Raw genomic sequence first — 18,465 nt, 5'->3', positions numbered from 1 at the left:
GTGGCATGCATCTATCTAACCTCACACTTCGTCGGCCACTGCTCTAATATTACATTAGTGGGAGTTTCAGGAATTCTACTAGTACTATGGACTCACTACATTAGACTCAGACAGTACACCAGTCTTCTTCTTCTCTCTTGTTTAGAGAAATTATTACGTAAACTTGTGGAAGCCGGCATAATGCCAGCACAGTCAGCTTGCACCCAAGAAAAACAGACGCAAGCCATGATGACGCAGACTCGCGTTACTGTTACCAGTACATGCAGGTGGGAAAGCTCTTACTTTTCTATTACGGGTGGCACTGGCATACTCTGTTACAAGTTACAACAAGGGCTACTGCTCAATTAATTTAACTTTCACACTGCCCTGCCCCTGACTGCTATAAAAGGAAAATGAAGAAGATAATATGATCATCTATCCCTTCACATGATATTTGCTCATATAAGGGATGACTTTTAGGTGCTTTGTTTTTATTGATTGAGTGAACACCGATAGGCCACATATGAAGGACAGAGTTGAAAAAAATTTATTATTATAGGTAGTGAGTGGTCCCCGTAATCGCCGGAGGAAGGCACGTGTTACTTGACTTGATAATGTGAACTATACAATATAGATACACTATATATGCTGTGCTTGCAAACTACTGTTAGTCAAGGGAGTATTCTGAAAAATTACGACTTCTACTTTCCTAGGCTTTGCTACTCTGGCACGGACGTGCGGTGTTGCATGCTCTTCAAACTAACACTCTTCATCCAGTGACCGTCTACTCTGTCTACTCTACATACACCTATGCTATCTATGAGGAAGATACAATCCAGGCATCCATCCATTCAAAGTAAATGTCAATCATTCTTCTTAATGTCTCAACTGGACAAACCTTACTTTTTCTCACCGAAAAACACCCTTTTTATTTTATTTTGTAAACCGCCAGGCATCCGTGCTTGACTTGCATTTGAATTTGACCCAAAGGATATTATATTGCGCACACATACAGTTTCTGTTTCACCCACCCAGGCAGTCCTCGTTTCTTTCTCCTTCCACCCATCCTTGCTTCAACCGGCCATGCATCAGATTCCTACCAGCCATCTCTGCCTGCATTCAAAACCACGTATCATTCTTTGCCAGTCATTAATTTAACTCGCTCGTCCTTCCTTACTCCCTTCTTTCCCTTTTCGTTCATCCCATCCATCAAGTTCATCTCTGATCTGACTTGGCTTCTCGATAAAACTTTCACAGCTGAGTTGAAGTCAAATTTGGAGGAGGCCATTGGTTACTCGTCAACTCCCGCCGCTAATGCTATTGCTAATGCGAAGTCAAGGGTGACTGTCTTCTACCTGGTTGACAAAAACTTAGGGGCATATTACCAATGTTAAGCGATATTTATCGCTAACGATGCTTAGCAACGAATTTTTTAACGCTAAGCATCGTCAGAAATTATCGCAGATAAACCTTGCTATTATCAAGGTTTATCGCAAATGCGATAAAAAACGGCCGCAGTGCATGAATATCGCTGAAAAGTCCGCGATATTCATGCATTACCGAGCTAATGCTCTTAGGCATGTTATCCACCTCCCATTGGATAACATGGCTAAGAACTGCTCAGGGCAGGTGTTAGTTTTTGGAGATATTCGCGCTTAGCGCGAATATCTCCAAAAGTTGGTAATAGGAGATAGCGATGTTAGCGACTGTTTCCAGTCGCTAACATCTTGGCACGCCCACTTTGCATGTCATTAGTGATAAATATCACTGACATGCAAAGTGGGGCCCAAGATGGTCGCTATCTCCTACTAGCTGTCGCTAACTGGTGTTAGAGACAGCTAGGTAATAGGGAGATCATTTTATCTCCGCTTTCTTGGCTTTTAAAGCCAAAAAAGCGGAGATAAACCCCCTTGATAATATGCCCTTTAGTTCTAAATTTGTAAGTCTAATCTTAACAGTAAAGTTTACATGTACTGTACAACATATACACCCCTGCAGCGAGCCTACTCTGCAATCTCAATAAGTAAGGAATATAATAGTTTACCACTGCCCGCCACTACCGAGCTATCCCCCACAGCAGCAGTTCCTGCTGGCACTGGTGGCACCGCATCCGCCCCTGGAGTGACCACCTCCGCGCTGGCCCCCACTGGTGGTGGGCTGTGCCGATGGTGTTCCGCCTAGAAAATACATTTCATATTTTTAGATGCCAAATACACCACTCCCTTTTTTGTCTAGGAACGAAAAGAAATGTTACTACTTAAACAAATTTAATTATTTGTGACTCTCTAGTCTAAACTAAAAATCCCCCTTTCGGAAGGGGAGGGTGTTTTTATTTATGCTTAGCCATATCATGCTAGATTTTTTGGCACAACTGATGAAGGCTTGCTTTTTAACTCGCACCATTTTTCTCATAACAGACAGAAGATTCCCTTCTACGAACAAGAGCAATATGTTACTCATCATCATCACCACCAGTACTTTAAGTTCCAACCAGGTGAGGGGTCTCCCACAATTAATGTGTAAATCAGCCACTGTTCAGTTTTCATGAGTTCACCGTTTCTCTTCTATGAAGTTGATTTTAATAAATGTTTTTATATAATGCACAATTGAAAATGAATATACAGAGTACACACAGAGCTAGTTGTTTTACTTTTAATAAAGCTTTAAAATTACATAGACTCTGTGGTTTTTGGTCATGAGTGAGTGAGCGAAAGGGTTTGCAATTTGCAAGCATGATTCCGTGACTCTGAGAGGTCGGGACTCTGACTTCGTAGTCCTATGTTCTGGGTTGTATAATCATTGGAGATCATCGCTGCATTCGGGAGCTAAATAATGACTCTGACACACTAGACAGTCAGTAAGGAGATTGGGGGTTCAACTTCTGTTATGACTGAGCCTGGTATGTGGAAAGTCTAACTGCGCCTATATTATCACCAATGCCCTATTTCTTGTCCATAGTTCTGTATGTGCAAAATAGTCCCTGCAACAGTAGTAGTATGTCCTCCTATCCAATCAAAAAGTAAACTAGTATCTTATTATTGTTGGCCATTGACATTTTATTGTTGGGAATTGTCAAAGCATTTACATTAAGAAGACTTCAATAGACATTATGGAGTACCCAGAGGACTACACTCAGTGCCTAGAGCTATTGCTGAATAGGAGTTTTGTTTAACACCTTTTGCCAACTGTGCAAGCTTAGCTAGCTACACAGACAGACTAATAATAATAATAGTAGTAGCACAGAGAGTCATAGTAGAGGCAGGATAAGAATTTAGAAACAGTCTACAATAAGATCAAAGACGATTTAGGAAAAAGTAGAATTATGATGAACGTTTGGATTAAATAGGTGCTGTAAAAGTTAGGGAAGTATAATTATTAATATTAACAGGAAAACCTACTGGGGCCAGCAGAAGAGCCCTCGGCGGACCGATCCTGGCCTTCCTGCTCCTCCGGCGCCGCCACCGCCACCTCTGTCCTCTTGTCCCTGGGAGGACCTGATATACATGAAAGAAAGACACAAACATGGATGATTGTTGTCAACAAAATCAAACATTTCAAAAAAACAATAACAAATTATTTCGGGGAAATAAACAAAAAATGCACTAAATGTATTGACCTATCTGATGTGGTCTACTAGGATATTAATATTGCTGGATTCCCAGACCGTCTACTTCGAAAGTTATGTAACTCACTAAACCAACTACAAAAAGGTTCTACTAGGAGGACTGGCAGCACTCAGCAGCACGCGAAGTGACAGACACAGTCCGTCATGATTGCAGACCACTAAAAAATTTCCTACTAAACAACAAGTCATAATATACTCAACCTATCAATCCACCACCACTATCTCTTCTTAGTGCCAGGAGTACACAGGAAAGAATGGACTTGAGTCTCTAGTCTCTCTACCAATACGCAGTTCTGTAAAGTACACTCATACATAATCACTCAAGCCAAATGAGCACAAAATTGAAAACAAGTAAGCATAGTAGCACCGCCACTGACTGAGCAGGCGAGCACCTGCAATCACTTAAGCTTTTGAAACATAATTTACCTGCAATGTAATCGGCAGCATTCTTGCTCTTCGGAATAAAAATATATTTGCAATATAACACAGAGCAGAAGAAAACAAAGTAGTTATTAAATAGCTACTAGTACTCACCAAGCCCAGGGATCTGGACGCCAAGCAGGTCGAGCAGGTCTTGTTCCGGGTCCAGGATGTCGGACCACCGGTGCGTCACTAGGTTATAAGTGCGCCGGACCCCAGACTCCCGATACATGGCCCAGCACACCTTACCCCATAGCTGGCGACGCTCCCGGAGGCCGTACCCGGTACCGGGCCTGCCGCCTGCTGCGATGGTCTTGGGAAGGTGGAGCTGCACAAAGCAGACCAGTGCGGCCACCTCCACCGCGCTGAAGATCTCCCTGGAACTTAATGATTCCCCCTTAACCTCCCGCAAGGGAGCCGGCTACAGGGTGCGGGACTCTTCCCCTTCGACTTGCCGGCTCCCTTTGCCATGGTCCTGGGTCAAAGTAAGGAAAAATAGGAAAGAATAGGAAAAAAAAGTAAAGAAAAGAAAAGGGAGAGCTAAAAAAAAAAGTAGTTATTAAAGTAACAAAAAGTTGAAAAAAACACAAAATATTGATGTACAAAAATAGATAGATAATGAGTAAAAAAGATTTTAAAAAAGTTCCCACAAAGGATTACAAAGATTGAAACAGGATAGAAAAGGCATGCCCAGAACCATCGCAACTACGTGGGTTAGTTTGCGCGATATTTTCCCCGCGAGCACGCAAAAACGGAAGCGAACACTCAATTGCGCCCCGGAAGTAGGAAATGCACAACGCGAGCATGCAACTAGCACCCGGAAATGGAAATACGCCACGCGAACAGTGAAAACAAGATGGCCGTGCCCATGTACGACCGCATGGGTAACTTCGCGGTAGCCGCGCTGGAAAAAAATCCTGCGAACACGCAAAAATAAAAAAAATCCGCAATCTCACGAAAGTTTGCGTATTTTGCGGACCGCAAGTACGCTTTCGCGTGAATTCGCCTACTGCGAATTCGCAAAATTCACCCATACTTAGGGCAGATGGTTTTATTCTTCCACTACACTGAGATTCTGAATCAGCTCTGACAATGTGAGACATACTCCAAACATTACCTGTGTCCAACACAACCACATTCTTCCTCACTTCTTTAATTTTCAAAGGCCTAACAAATGTGGACCTCCCCTTCTTCACATACCCAGGTTTCCTCTCCCAAACATCACTCCCCATCATCCAACCGTCTCTCCTTCACAAAACAGACCTTATAATTCTTCTGTAACCTTTCCCTTCTTGTGACAGCACTTTGATCATCCATTGCCAAAACAGACCTTATAATTCTTCCGAAACCTTTCCCTTCTAGTAACAACATTCTGATCATCCATTGCCCAATTTCCAAATATCCTTGTACAACCACTTCTCAACCATGAAGGATTGCACATAGAGTAAAGAATCCTTCCCTTCAGCTTAAAGAAAGACTTTGAAGTCACCAAATTGGGAGCATTGTGACTCTCCCATAGAGGCAAGATCAAGACTCCCTTAGGACTGCTTTAAGTGAAATGCGAATATCAAAAGCCCACTGTGCTCAAGATTTAACATCCCTCTTCATGCATTCTACAAAATCAATAGCTTGTGGTGAATAGAGAGCAGTTTTTGATTTTCAATCGAGAGACTCTTTAGGAAATCATTCATCTCTGAGTGTACAAACTGCACTCTGTTATCAGTTATTAAGACCTTTCGAGTTCTTTCACATGCAAATTCATCATCAGGAATTCAATAACTGTGTGGGTATTGATCATATTCACATATTTTGCCAAAACCCATTTAGTTGCATAATCCACTAGTAATAAAACACACAGCAGCGGCCCATCCATAAAGGCAGAGGGGCCATGCCCCACACCTTTTGGACATAAAGATTGTCTGTCAGGCTGAGCAAAGGTCAGTCTGACAGGCACCTTTTGTTTTCAGATCAGGCAGCCAGGAGCTAGATATGCGCCCAATGAACAGGCTCTGGCTGTCTGAGCTGAACTTTGCTGGGCTGAGGATGTTACAGGCTCCTGTGGGTGTGGCCTCCTTAGCTCAGCAAAGGTCCTTGAGGACCTCCCCCTCATGACGAGGGGAAGTATTAGTGATGGCCTTGTACCTGGGCACTTCAGTTTTAAGCCCTGAAGTGCCCAGGGCCGAGAGTATATCACTGACACCTCGTCACAGAGTATGTGGGGTCAGCAGTCTCTCTGACCCCATCCTACTCTGTGACGAGGTAGGGACTGATGCCTCCCCTCATTGGCTGACCTCAGACAATAAGGGGAGGCAGCAGTCTCAACCCTCCTGGCACCTCCCAGACTTCTCTCCCTGAGAGCTGCTGCACGTAAGTGCTGTTTTTTTATTGACTTGTGTATGTGTGTTAATGTATTTGTGAGTGAGTGTTGTGAATGGATGCAAGTGCACTTTTCTGCACGCCAATGAATGGGCGTAAGTGAGTGTGTATGTTTGTTTTTGTGTGTGCCGCCTCCTCTTAGCTGTACTTACCGGCCGCCACTGACATCATACCTCTCTCCAGATTGTAACAACTCAAAAGGTCCCATAATATCAAGTCTGAGCATCCCCCAGGGTTCAGTTGGGATGATTGCTACAGGAGACAGTGGCGCTGCATGAATTGTTTTACTGTTGTCATTCTTTGTACACAACCAACACAACAGCCTTTAACCAATCCTCTACTTGACAATCCAGATAAGGCCCTGAATATACTTCCCTTAAACTATGTTTAGTGTGATTGCTTACCACATGTCCTTCGTAACCCAAGTTAATGATTCTGTGCCTCAGACCCATAGGCGAATCATCCAAGCACCTCTAAATATATCACTGCGAACGAGACACAACTCATTCTTCACATTCCAGTAGCCCTTGACTGAATCAGGAGTAGTGAAGAAAATTATAGAGATTACCAGCATACAGCTTCCACTTGATCCTTTCCTGGTACTGCTGCAGGCGGTAAACAATGAGGGTCGATGTCTAATATCATCCTCACCAGGTAGACTTGTATCACAGTTATTGTTGGCTGGAAGGCTGACAGTGGTCTTTAGATGGAAGGGCCCCAACAGCCAACTTTAGAGTTATTGTGGCATAAAATAAAGAGCACCATGGAAAAGTTAACAGCCACCTCTGTAATAGATTTGCTTGGTTTGAGCAGTCTCTGGCTCCCTTTCTTTTGCAGTTTTTTTCTATTTATGCAGTTTTCAATGTATAGTACAAAATTGACCCGAAGGTATTAGAGTGCTTTACATGCACACAAGTTATATTCTAGGGCACATTCATTTTTGTTAGGCAGGGAGATTAAGTGGGGGCTCTATCATAAACTTGTGGACATACCTGAACTCGTGGTGGTAACTTTGGCTCCTTGATTCCCTTCCTGCCCCTGACGCCAGTCTCCCCCTGCCGCCGCAGCCTTTGCAATCTCGGCGCGGCCGCTGTGAGGGGGGGGCACAACACCCAGCGTCCCCTGTGGCAGGATGTCGCACACACCTGTTCCCTGCCCGGAGGTGCATTAAAACCAGCGGGAGCCCCCGTGTCGCGGGACGCGCCGGGCTAAGCCCGTGCAAAGGGCGGGCCGTCTGAGGCAGGATAAGGCAGGGCAGGGCCACCTTCGCAACAGCACTTTGGACTTATTCCCTTTAAAACGGCCAGTTATTTGATGTATTTATTTGTTATTTGACACAAGTTTATATATAATTGTAGTATCTGTGCTAAACCTTTCCCTGCACAATGAGCACTCGTAGCGGGGTCGGGGGTAATGGGGCTGTGGGACCCCTTGATGCATTTTGTTTGTATGGGCGGAATCATTTTTAGGTCTCGCCTGTCGATGCGCATGCGCATCGAGCTTGCGAGCCTATTGCGGCTTAAACAACCTTTAACTAAGAAGCAAGGAATCGTGGCGATTCCTTGCAGTGCCCGTGACTTTTAAGCTCAATGCGCATGTGCATTGAGCTTAAAAGCGCGTGCACAGCCGCAATCGCCGTCTGTTCCCTCAGCCGCATTCCTCCGACACCTTTTGAAGTGAAGCTTAGCTTCACTTCAAAGGCCCGGCTTCTTAACACCCACATGCCGCTCTCCCCGCTCCGCCCCCTCCCCTGCCCGCCTTGTGCATGTTGCATCATCACACAACTTCTCTTCACGCCGTTCCTGCTTGCAGCTACCCACCCCCTCCCCTGCCCGCCTTTTGCTTCTTAACACCCACATGCCGCTCTCCCCGCTCCGCCCCCTCCCCTGCCCGCCTTGTGCATGTTGCATCATCACACAACTTCTCTTCACGCCGTTCCTGCTTGCAGCTACCCACCCCCTCCCCTGCCCGCCTTATGCATGTTGCATCATCACACAACTTCTCTTCACGCCGTTCCTGCTTGCAGCTACCCATCTTTCGCTCTTTAATTACCTCTGCTTTTAAGGTCTCACCCCAGCATAGACGAAGATAAGATAAGTAAGCCACTGTAAGCTACCGGTTTACCGCTGCTTGCACCCGGTTCACTGCTGGTGGCATCCGAGCAGGGCGACACTCGCCATTCATTGACGGTGCTCCCTCTCTGCGGTACCTACCCGACTCTGCTTAGCCAGGGCAGAGTTAAAGGCTTGCGCTTGACAGGGCACATTTGCCCTGTGCGTTCTTCAATGCCCGGGGCTTTCTTCAAGGGGTCTGCAGTACACAGTGCTCAGAAAAAAAACTGCTGTGTGGTGTGCTTTATGCAAATTACATGTTTGCAATGCACACATTGTCTTTACAAATATCTTTCTAGTTTCTGGCTTGTTTTCGTTGCTGTGGAGTCTACACGGTGTGAGATTGTGACTAGTGGTCATGCAGCAGAAAGCAGGACAATTTTCACTGAGTGCCAGTCTCCGCAGTCCATCTCGGCGCTCGTAAGTGACCTCATGTGTCCTTGCTTGAGGAGTTTTGTGATGGTAGTCTCTCAGTGACATGCGTTTGATGGTCTCTTCTTCCTGTCTCGCTTCTGTGTATATCTTTCCCGATGTCTGATGGCTCAGTGGCCTAATTTTCAAACTCAGGAATGTTTTTCCCAGTGCCACAGATTCACGTCTTATTCAGATCCCTGACTCTTTAATTCTTATACCTCAATGTTCCTTTTTTTTAATCAACCTTATGTTTCATTGAACACCTATATTTTAAGCACCAAGATACCACAAAGGGGGGACATGTGCTTTACAATTACACATCACGTTGGCGTGTACAATTTTTTTCTCTCCACACTTCTCTTTTCTTCTCAGACTTTGCAGTCTCCTGCCTGTCCCAGATCCGTACCCTGCATCTGCCCCACTTTCTTTCTTGCTTGCATTTATTGCAGCTCTCTCCGCCCGTCCTTTCTTTACTCATTCATTACTACCGTGATCTCTTGCTCTCCACCGCCTTTCACCCCCCACTCTAGTAATATCTACTTCTGTTCTCATTCTGTCTATGCTCCAGCACTCACTCACCCCCTCTCCCCATTCCTGCTCTAATTCTTCCTTCCCCCATTTCACTTTCGCTGCTCCCCTCTTCTCTTCCTTTCTCTCCTTTCCTCTTCCTCCTCTTGCCCACCTTCCTCTCCCTAATGCTTCTCCTCTTCGCCTCTTCTGCTCCTTTCTCTCTTGTCCTCTTCCTCCCCCCCCATCTTCCTTTTCTCTCTCCCACCGCCTTTCCTAGTTCCTCTTCCTGTGAATTCTTTGCATTCCTTCCCTGACTGTGCCGTCTGTCCTTGGACATTGTAGTTCTCTCAGCAGATGGACAACCAGTTTTGCAGTCCCCCAGCCCCAATACCAGAATCCTGTGGGGGAAATCCACACTAGGCTGCGTGATGTGGCTGATGCCCAGAGCCCTACCGGGGATTCAACCTGCCCCAGGATTTCCTCAGGAGTCTGAAGGGGACAATGCAGCGGCAGAGCTATTGCATTATTGATTGAGTGGTGATTCAGCCTTGTTTTTCCCTGTTGCCCAGATGTATATAATACACACAGGCATCTGTGAAATGCTGCCTTTCTCCCACGCTGCAGCTGTCTTTTATACAGTTATTATCGCATTGACCACAAGTGACCAGATCATTGCACTCCACAACACAATTCCCTTACACACCACAATTCCCCTATATACCACATACAGCCAGTCCCAGCCTCTTTCACTCTCTCTTCCAACTCTCTCCCCCTCTCCATTTACTTACACAAATCTCGCAGAAACCCTAAGCAGCAGTGCCCGCACTACCAATCCTTCTGTTATGCCACATCTCTCAGCTTACATATTCCTTCGCTCTTTCTTTTACTCTCCACGTTTCTGCCTCTTTCACTCTCTCTTCCAACTCTCTCCCCCCTCTCCATTTACTTACACAAATCTCGCAGATACCCCAAGCAGCAGTGCCCGCACTACCAATCCTTCTGTTATGCCACATCTCTTAGCTTACAGATTCCTTCGCTCTTTCTTTTACTCTCCACGTTTCTGCCTCTTTCACTCTCTCTTCCAACTCTCTCCCCCCTCTCCATTTACTTACACAAATCTCGCAGATACCCCAAGCTGCCTCACTACCAATCCTTCTGTTATGCCACATCTCTCAGCTTACATATTCCTTCGCTCTTTCTTTTACTCTCCACGTTTCTGCCTCTTTCACTCTCTCTTCCAACTCTCTCCCCCCTCTCCATTTACTTACACAAATCTCGCAGAAACCCTAAGCAGCAGTGCCCGCACTACCAATCCTTCTGTTATGCCACATCTCTCAGCTTACATATTCCTTCGCTCTTTCTTTTACTCTCCACGTTTCTGCCTCTTTCACTCTCTCTTCCAACTCTCTCCCCCCTCTCCATTTACTTACACAAATCTCGCAGATATCCCAAGCAGCAGTGCCCGCACTACCAATCCTTCTGTTATGCCACATCTCTCAGCTTACATATTCCTTCGCTCTTTCTTTTACTCTCCACGTTTCTGCCTCACTCTCTCTTCCAACTCTCTCCCCCCTCTCCATTTACTTACACAAATCTCGCAGATACCCCAAGCAGCAGTGCCCGCACTACCAATCCTTCTGTTATGCCACATCTCTCAGCTTACATATTCCTTCGCTCTTTCTTTTACTCTCCACGTTTCTGCCTCTTTCACTCTCTCTTCCAACTCTCTCCCCCCTTTCCATTTACTTACACAAATCTCGCAGAAACCCTAAGCAGCAGTGCCCGCACTACCAATCCTTCTGTTATGCCACATCTCTCAGCTTACATATTCCTTCGCTCTTTCTTTTACTCTCCACGTTTCTGCCTCTTTCACTCTCTCTTCCAACTCTCTCCCCCCTCTCCATTTACTTACACAAATCTCGCAGATACCCCAAGCAGCAGTGCCCGCACTACCAATCCTTCTGTTATGCCACATCTCTCAGCTTACAGATTCCTTCGCTCTTTCTTTTACTCTCCACGTTTCTGCCTCTTTCACTCTCTTCCAACTCTCTCCCCCTCTCCATTTACTTACACAAATCTCGCAGATACCCCAAGCAGCAGTGCCCGCACTACCAATCCTTCTGTTATGCCACATCTCTCAGCTTACATATTCCTTCGCTCTTTCTTTTACTCTCCACGTTTCTGCCTCTTTCACTCTCTCTTCCAACTCTCTCCCCCCTCTCCATTTACTTACACAAATCTCGCAGATACCCCAAGCAGCAGTGCCCGCACTACCAATCCTTCTGTTATGCCACATCTCTCAGCTTACAGATTCGCACTTTCTTTTCCTCTCAACGATTCTGCCTCTTTCACTCTCTCTTACAACTCTCTCCCCCCTCTCCATTTACTTACACAAATCTCGCAGATACCCCAAGCAGCAGTGCCCGCACTACCAATCCTTCACACACGCAACGCCACTCACACACGCAACGCCACTCACACACGCTACGCCACTCACACACGCTACGCCACTCACACACGCTACGCCACTCACACACGCAACGCCACTCACACACGCCACTCATCCACGCAACGCCACTCATCCACGCAACGCCACTCATCCACGCAACGCCACTCTTCCATTTGCAAAAAGAAAAATGTCTAACTATTCTATTGCGAGACCTATTGCATTTCCAATGCTTGTTAAACCAGGAGATTGAGCTTACACAGAAAAGACTTTCACTGACCCTGTTCCTATTGAAACTTCAATAAGTGGCCCTTCTGAGATTGAGCTTACACAGAAAAGACTTTCACTGACCCTGTTCCTATTGAAACATCAATAAGTGGCCCTTCTTTTAATTCCCCCAAATCAGTTGAAAGTAGCTTGGTTAATTCTCTCCATCGAGCCACTGGACCCCCTGAGCTTGATTTGGTAGTTGCGGATTCACCCATTATAACCATAGATGTAGATATAGGTATGGTCCCCCCACCATCTCCACCGCCACCCCAAATCGTTACACGATCTACACGATCCACACGACAAACACAGGGGGGGGAACACAGCACAAGCCACAAGCCGGAAACGGAAAGCAAGGGACCTACCTGCCTCAACCCAACAGACCAACAAAGTAGCCTAAACTAAAAGTACTAATGGGAAGAGGGACCCAATTGAGGCGGTTAATGACATTTGCCCCTCTGATCCCTGCATCACTGGGTGCCATTGCCGCTGTAAGCAGCCCCAAACTGCCCCAGAAGACCTAGAAGACCTGTTCCTATCTAAACTAGTAGATAAACTTGGAGCATTGTTAAATCCATTGCTAAACAAACTCGTTGATATTAATATTAGACTCGACAATATTGAACAGGAATTACCTACCCAGCCTAGCCTGACATCTAATGGAACTTTGATAGCTCAAGGGGGATCTCGTACAAGGGGGGGGGGAGGTTTAGGGGGGGTAAAAGCAGAAACTGAAAAGTGATGTTGGTCGAATAATTGGGAAAGGAGGACACGGAAGCATCCTACTGAGAAAGGTAATCCTGCAGCGCCGCCCAGCCTCCGGGATGTGGGCCGAATGGCTGTGTACGATATAACTGTAACTTTTAAGATTGTGATGCTGCAAGTGTACTGATTGGCTAAAGATGTGGCCTTGTTCTTAATTCTGCAATAAAAATATATTAAAAAAAAAAAAAAAAGGGGGGGATCTCGTACATGCCTGGCACCTACCTCCAGCCAACCAGCTACTGTAAATAGTGATCCTATTAGAACGAGCACACATGCCCCCATATTAGATACTAACAGGGGATGTTTATCATTGTGCAATCGAAATCAAAGGAGGGAAACACTAGGGAGGGGGAATAACAATAACAATGGGACCGGAATAAGGACAGCTTAAACATTGTACAAACTACTTACATCAATGATTATTTGAACCTACCTCCCGAATGCACATCCTATGTTATTGTCCTCTCCAATGTACCACCCCTAGCTCCTAATACAGTGGAACACTGGAGCTCTTTAAGAAATAGGGCGCTCCATCTACTGGACACTAAGACGGGATTGGGGAGCTGTCTGTTTCAGGAATTCAAAATGGTAAGAAGGGTCCCATGGATAGGCAGACTAACTAAATCTAGCAGAGGTGATTGCATAATATTAAACTTTGCCTCAAAAGGAATAGTACATAACATCTTGGAGAGAGCGGGAACAAGGCACATGAATAGAGAAGGGATACACATTTTACCCTTAGGTTTTTCCTATCGGTCTCAACCATTTCTACCTACTATTAGATGCCAACAACCAACTGGCGCCCCCAACCAAGGGAGGTATGAGTATAATGTACCAACATCAAATCGGTTTGAAACAGCTCTTTCGAATCTAGACTCACAAGACTGACTGTTAGATAGGATGATAAATGATAATGTATTATTAGCCCCCTCATGTCCCCACTCACCGGCACTTAGTAAGGAGCAAGACCTTCAGGGGACTTGTAACACACAGTTACTAACGATCCCCACTGATCTCCAGAGGCAGGCAAAGGTTGGCACTAGCCTTCATAAAACCAGCGGTGGGTCAACAGCTAAGGTACCTCAGAATAATATCCCAAGTAATAATGGTTCTGACCTTAGAATCCTTAGTTGGAACGTTGCCGGTCTTGAGCCAAGGCTAGTGGATAATGAATGGTTACGCCTACTTTCCTCGCAGGATATAATAATGCTTCAGGAAACATGGGCACCTATGATTTGCATTTAGAAGGGTTCCACTGCCATAGTATAGTGGCTACCAGGTCAAATTTTGGTCGGGCAGTATGGGGCTTACTTATTGGGATCAGTATAGCAGCCGGTGGGAGTATTAAGGTTATAAAATACCAACAATCCCAACATACAAGTAATTGAATATAAGCGTCAAGTCCCTTTTTATTTAATACATTTTCATAACAATGATTTCTATTCTACCCCAAACAAGAATTTTATAGCGCTTTTTTAATTTATTTCCAAATTGGAGGAAACTCAGGGCTCAGGTGAGGGCATGGGGATTATTTTGGAGGGGGATTTTAATGCTAAGCTCCCAAAAGACATTCAAAATATAGGTGCACGTCAGGCAGATCCAGCTGTTCGGAGGGGATTAGAACTGAGATCCTTTCTTAGCGAACACATTTTTAGTAATGCAATGGATCTAGGCCCACAACTCAGCTGACACCAACACATAGAAGCAGAGATAGTGTTTCAACTATCGATTTTATTTTTGTTTCTGCCTGCCTGGCGGACCGTATATTGGCTACAGAGGTCATAATAACAGACTTCGGGGACCACAATCCCTTGACAGTGACCCTAAGATTAGCTCAACGGCCTGTGTATGCTACTATACAAGGGGCGAGGGATATAACCCCCTCAACAGATAAACTGAAACTAAAGTGGAAAGGGATAGATAGTGGGGAAATAACTAAGTCCCTATTAACAGGGCATCAGACACCAATTAATTCCTGTCTATTTATAACAACTCGAGGCCCTAATGTAATTCAAGATTTTACTAAAATATGTACCGTGATTAGATCATTTTTATCAGTGCCATGATCCCAGGGTCCAAAAGACCCAAGATGGTTTGACCACAACTGCTCTGAAGCAAATAGGAGACTGCGCAAGGCCCTAACAGCTATACCTAGAAGTAGGGCAAATGTTAGTGCAGCAAGGAAAGCTTATAAAACAACAATAAATGAGCGGAAGGGCATTCTTCTAGGAGAACGATGGGAAGCCCTTGCAGAGATAGAAGCTGGAAAGTCTGGTAATTTATTTTGGTCCGCTGTAAGAGATCTGTGAAATATGGACCAACAGCTAACACCAATCAGCTGCACTGTTGCTAGTAGTTCCTGGGAAAACCATTTCTCCAAAATCTATGCTTCACCACCACATAGTTCGAATCACTATGTGCAGGAACAGACTGGTAACCTACAGATAACTTTGGTGGAGGTAGAAGAGGCAATTGCACAGAGCCTTGGCAACAAGGCCCCAGGTCCAGATGGGTTACCCATAGATATTATAAAATGGAAACCCGAATTATGGGCCCCAATCTTTGTGAATGTTTTTAATAGCTTACCCCAAGCATCTTTGCCTGAAACATGGGGAACTAGTGTAATCGTCCCAATATATAAAAAGGGCGATAGATCGGACCCTGTTAATTACAGACCGATCTCTTTACTTGATAACACCTTAAAGATTTTGGGCCGTGTCATCTACAACAGGATCTTAGATTGGACAGAGGAAAGCAGCATTTTATCCCTGTGTCAATTGGGTTTTAGACGTAGGGTCGGCACAGTTGAACAATGTTTAAACCTCAAATTGGTCATTGATAAATATAACATTGCCCATTCTGTCCCTATTTATTTAGCGTTTATGGACCTGTCATTCGCTTTTGATTTAGTTAACAGGTCCAAACTTTGGTCTATTCTATTGAGTTATGGTTTGGACCAATTATTGGTCCATTTCTTAGCATTCATACACACTGACCTTAAAGCACGAGTGAGGATAGGAATGGGAAGAGAACTATCAGGACCAATTAAGATAGGAAGGGGAGTAAGACAGGGGTGCGTTTTAGCACCCCTGCTCTTTATTATCTATATTAATGGTCTGAGCAACCACTTGGAGAAGTCTACCCCTGACGTTCCCATAATAAATGGCAAAACATTACCCGTACTCCTCTATGCAGACGATGCGGTCCTAATGGGCCACACCCTAAATTCTTTGCGCATTCTAGTGAAAAGTTTCACAGAACACATGGATGGACTGGATTTACGGATGAATTTTAATAAATCATTTATTATGTCATGTGGTCCAGGGAAATGTCAGCTTAACTCCATACTGGTAGGGGGCAACAGACTTACTTCCACTTATAATTTCCCATACTTGGGGATGGTCTTTGCTGCGAATGGCTCGTGGACTGGGCATTTGGCCCAGTCCATGAGCAAATTCTCAAAGGCCATCAATTCGATTTTAGCAAGAAACAAGAAAAAATGGAAAAAGGAGGAACCAATCTACACTGTTTTTTCGAAATAGGAGACAATCAATTCGCCTACTTCTATGTCATAAGTTCAGTGTGGAATTAATCCGACATTCTAGACATCACCACTCACACAAGGGAACATGATTACATATTTTATTTTTTGTAATCAACATTAAATCTTTCTATCTCAATTCTTATTTTCTTTTTTAACAAACAAAAATATTTTTTATGAACTCTTTATACACCATATATCACTATGTACATACCTATATACACACCTATATACAACATTTAACAACATAAACACTTATGACAAAAATACAAAATGACAAAAAATGCAAACTTTTTCTTTTTTCACCCTAAAAAATATTGCAACGAAGGCTGAGTGCCCTCCCATTAACTCTGGGTGGTGCACTAAGAGGTAGTCAGACACCAATGGTTCAATACGCAAATTCATAGAACCTAAATCAAAAAAAGGTGTCACAGGGCATTAATTTCCAAATCAATTACAATACAAGGACTCCTCCATTTGGAAAGTGTCGACGCGGTCACGTTTCGGCCTTCCAGAAAATCAGGCCTCTTCAGGACAGGGCGATAAAGAACCTAAAAGTACATATAGTACAATATAAAAAACTAAATATGGAGATCCAATCAAGTACTCTGTGCCCTCTAACCCTGTGCTCACGATCCGTAGTCAGCAACCAACGTGAACAAAAAGTAGTGAGACATTCAAGGTGCATCAAAAGACCCAAACCGAACCAGGGTGAAAGGAAAGAGGAAATGAAACATCTGCTCCCCCCGTGATTCACAAAACAAAACAACAGAAGAGACCGAATCACCAATTCCACATGCATCTGGTGGGGAAACAGCCCACATGGTGAAGAAAAACCAACATAAGTGAAACTCCCTACCCAAAATACTGCATGCACAACATATGTACTTCTTATACCTCAGTTATTGCCACTTACAAGGGAATTTCAATCCGGCAGCTGCAGGAAAAACGGGCCAATTAAAGGACCACCAATAACTTCTGTAAGGCAATGCGTACAAGCCTGTTAACATATACACGAGCCCTTAGTCATCATATCGAGATCTACATCTTGTCAGTGTTTCCAATGCGCAAGCTATTTAAAAAAAAATCGTCCGGGTCTCCTACCTTTTAGTCAGCTGGTTTCAAAAGTGTATTCAATCGCATCCCACTCTCTTTTTCTTTTCTCAATTCACGGACTCTCTAGGGGGAAATATCACCAACATTACCTTATGGCTTATTTTCCAGACCTGGCTATTCCACAACTCGTCCATGCTACACAACATTACAAGCGTGTCACCACACTTCTTACCTCTACTAAACGACTAACTCCTCTATTCACCACCGCACGGAGCCGCCATCATGGTTGGGATTGCCTCGGCAAACACGCCCAACTTCTTCCTCTAAAGGGAGTGGTGAACGTGACCGGGGTGTTCCGTCAGGGACAACGAAAGGGGACTGCGCCTAAACTAAGCCTCCTAAATATACTCATTAGGGAATCCTTATCTCTGAAGGCAAGCACCAAACAAAAGCCCTCTGAGGCACTTAAAACCCACACAACAAAGAGACCACCGGACCTGACTTCAAGGAAAATATCGCATGTCTGCTGTAGCGCCGGTACACATGCCAAAACCTGGTGATGTCAAGAAAAAAGCTTATAACGGATCGGAGGACATAATTACATAGAGGGCACAGAGATAGACTGTAAATCCACAAAAATACATAAGTGTATATACACACCATGGAAGGAACCCAACAGCATTATGTGTCCATAAATATACAAACATAAAATTTCGGTGGTAAATATACATACGAAAAACATTAACATATATACAATATATATACAAAAAATGTCATCTCCGTACTGAATAGAAAATTACAGGTTCAGCAAATAGTTAGAATTGACAAAAAGTGACAAAAACAAGTCAGGATTGTCACATAATTCACATCACAGTTACTTTAAGATTTTATTAGTGCCCACATCTCATCACGGTCATTCAGACCTCCTCTCGCAGTTTCATATTTCTCGATC

General features: G+C 44.5%; 1 protein-coding gene across 2 annotated transcripts in view; it reads right to left on the bottom strand.

Moving 5' to 3' along the window:
* Positions 1-17,846, bottom strand: part of LOC144819973 (interleukin-15-like) — a 140,101-nt gene extending 122,255 nt beyond the window's left edge. For both annotated transcript variants that reach the window (XR_013607650.1, XR_013607649.1), the window contains exons 1-2: positions 17,746-17,846; positions 17,562-17,636 (exon numbers count right to left, since the gene is read on the bottom strand). The gene's annotated coding sequence lies outside the window, so the exon portion shown is untranslated. The remainder of the gene's footprint in view (positions 1-17,561; positions 17,637-17,745) is intronic.
* Between the last annotated feature and the right edge of the window lie 619 nt (positions 17,847-18,465).

The sequence above is a fragment of the Lissotriton helveticus genome, chromosome 2_1 (genome assembly GCF_964261635.1).
Source record: "Lissotriton helveticus chromosome 2_1, aLisHel1.1, whole genome shotgun sequence".
NCBI classification, from domain to species: Eukaryota; Metazoa; Chordata; class Amphibia; order Caudata; family Salamandridae; genus Lissotriton; species Lissotriton helveticus.
The sequence above is the reverse complement of the archived record's forward strand: the minus strand, read 5'-3'. Positions and strand labels throughout refer to the sequence as shown.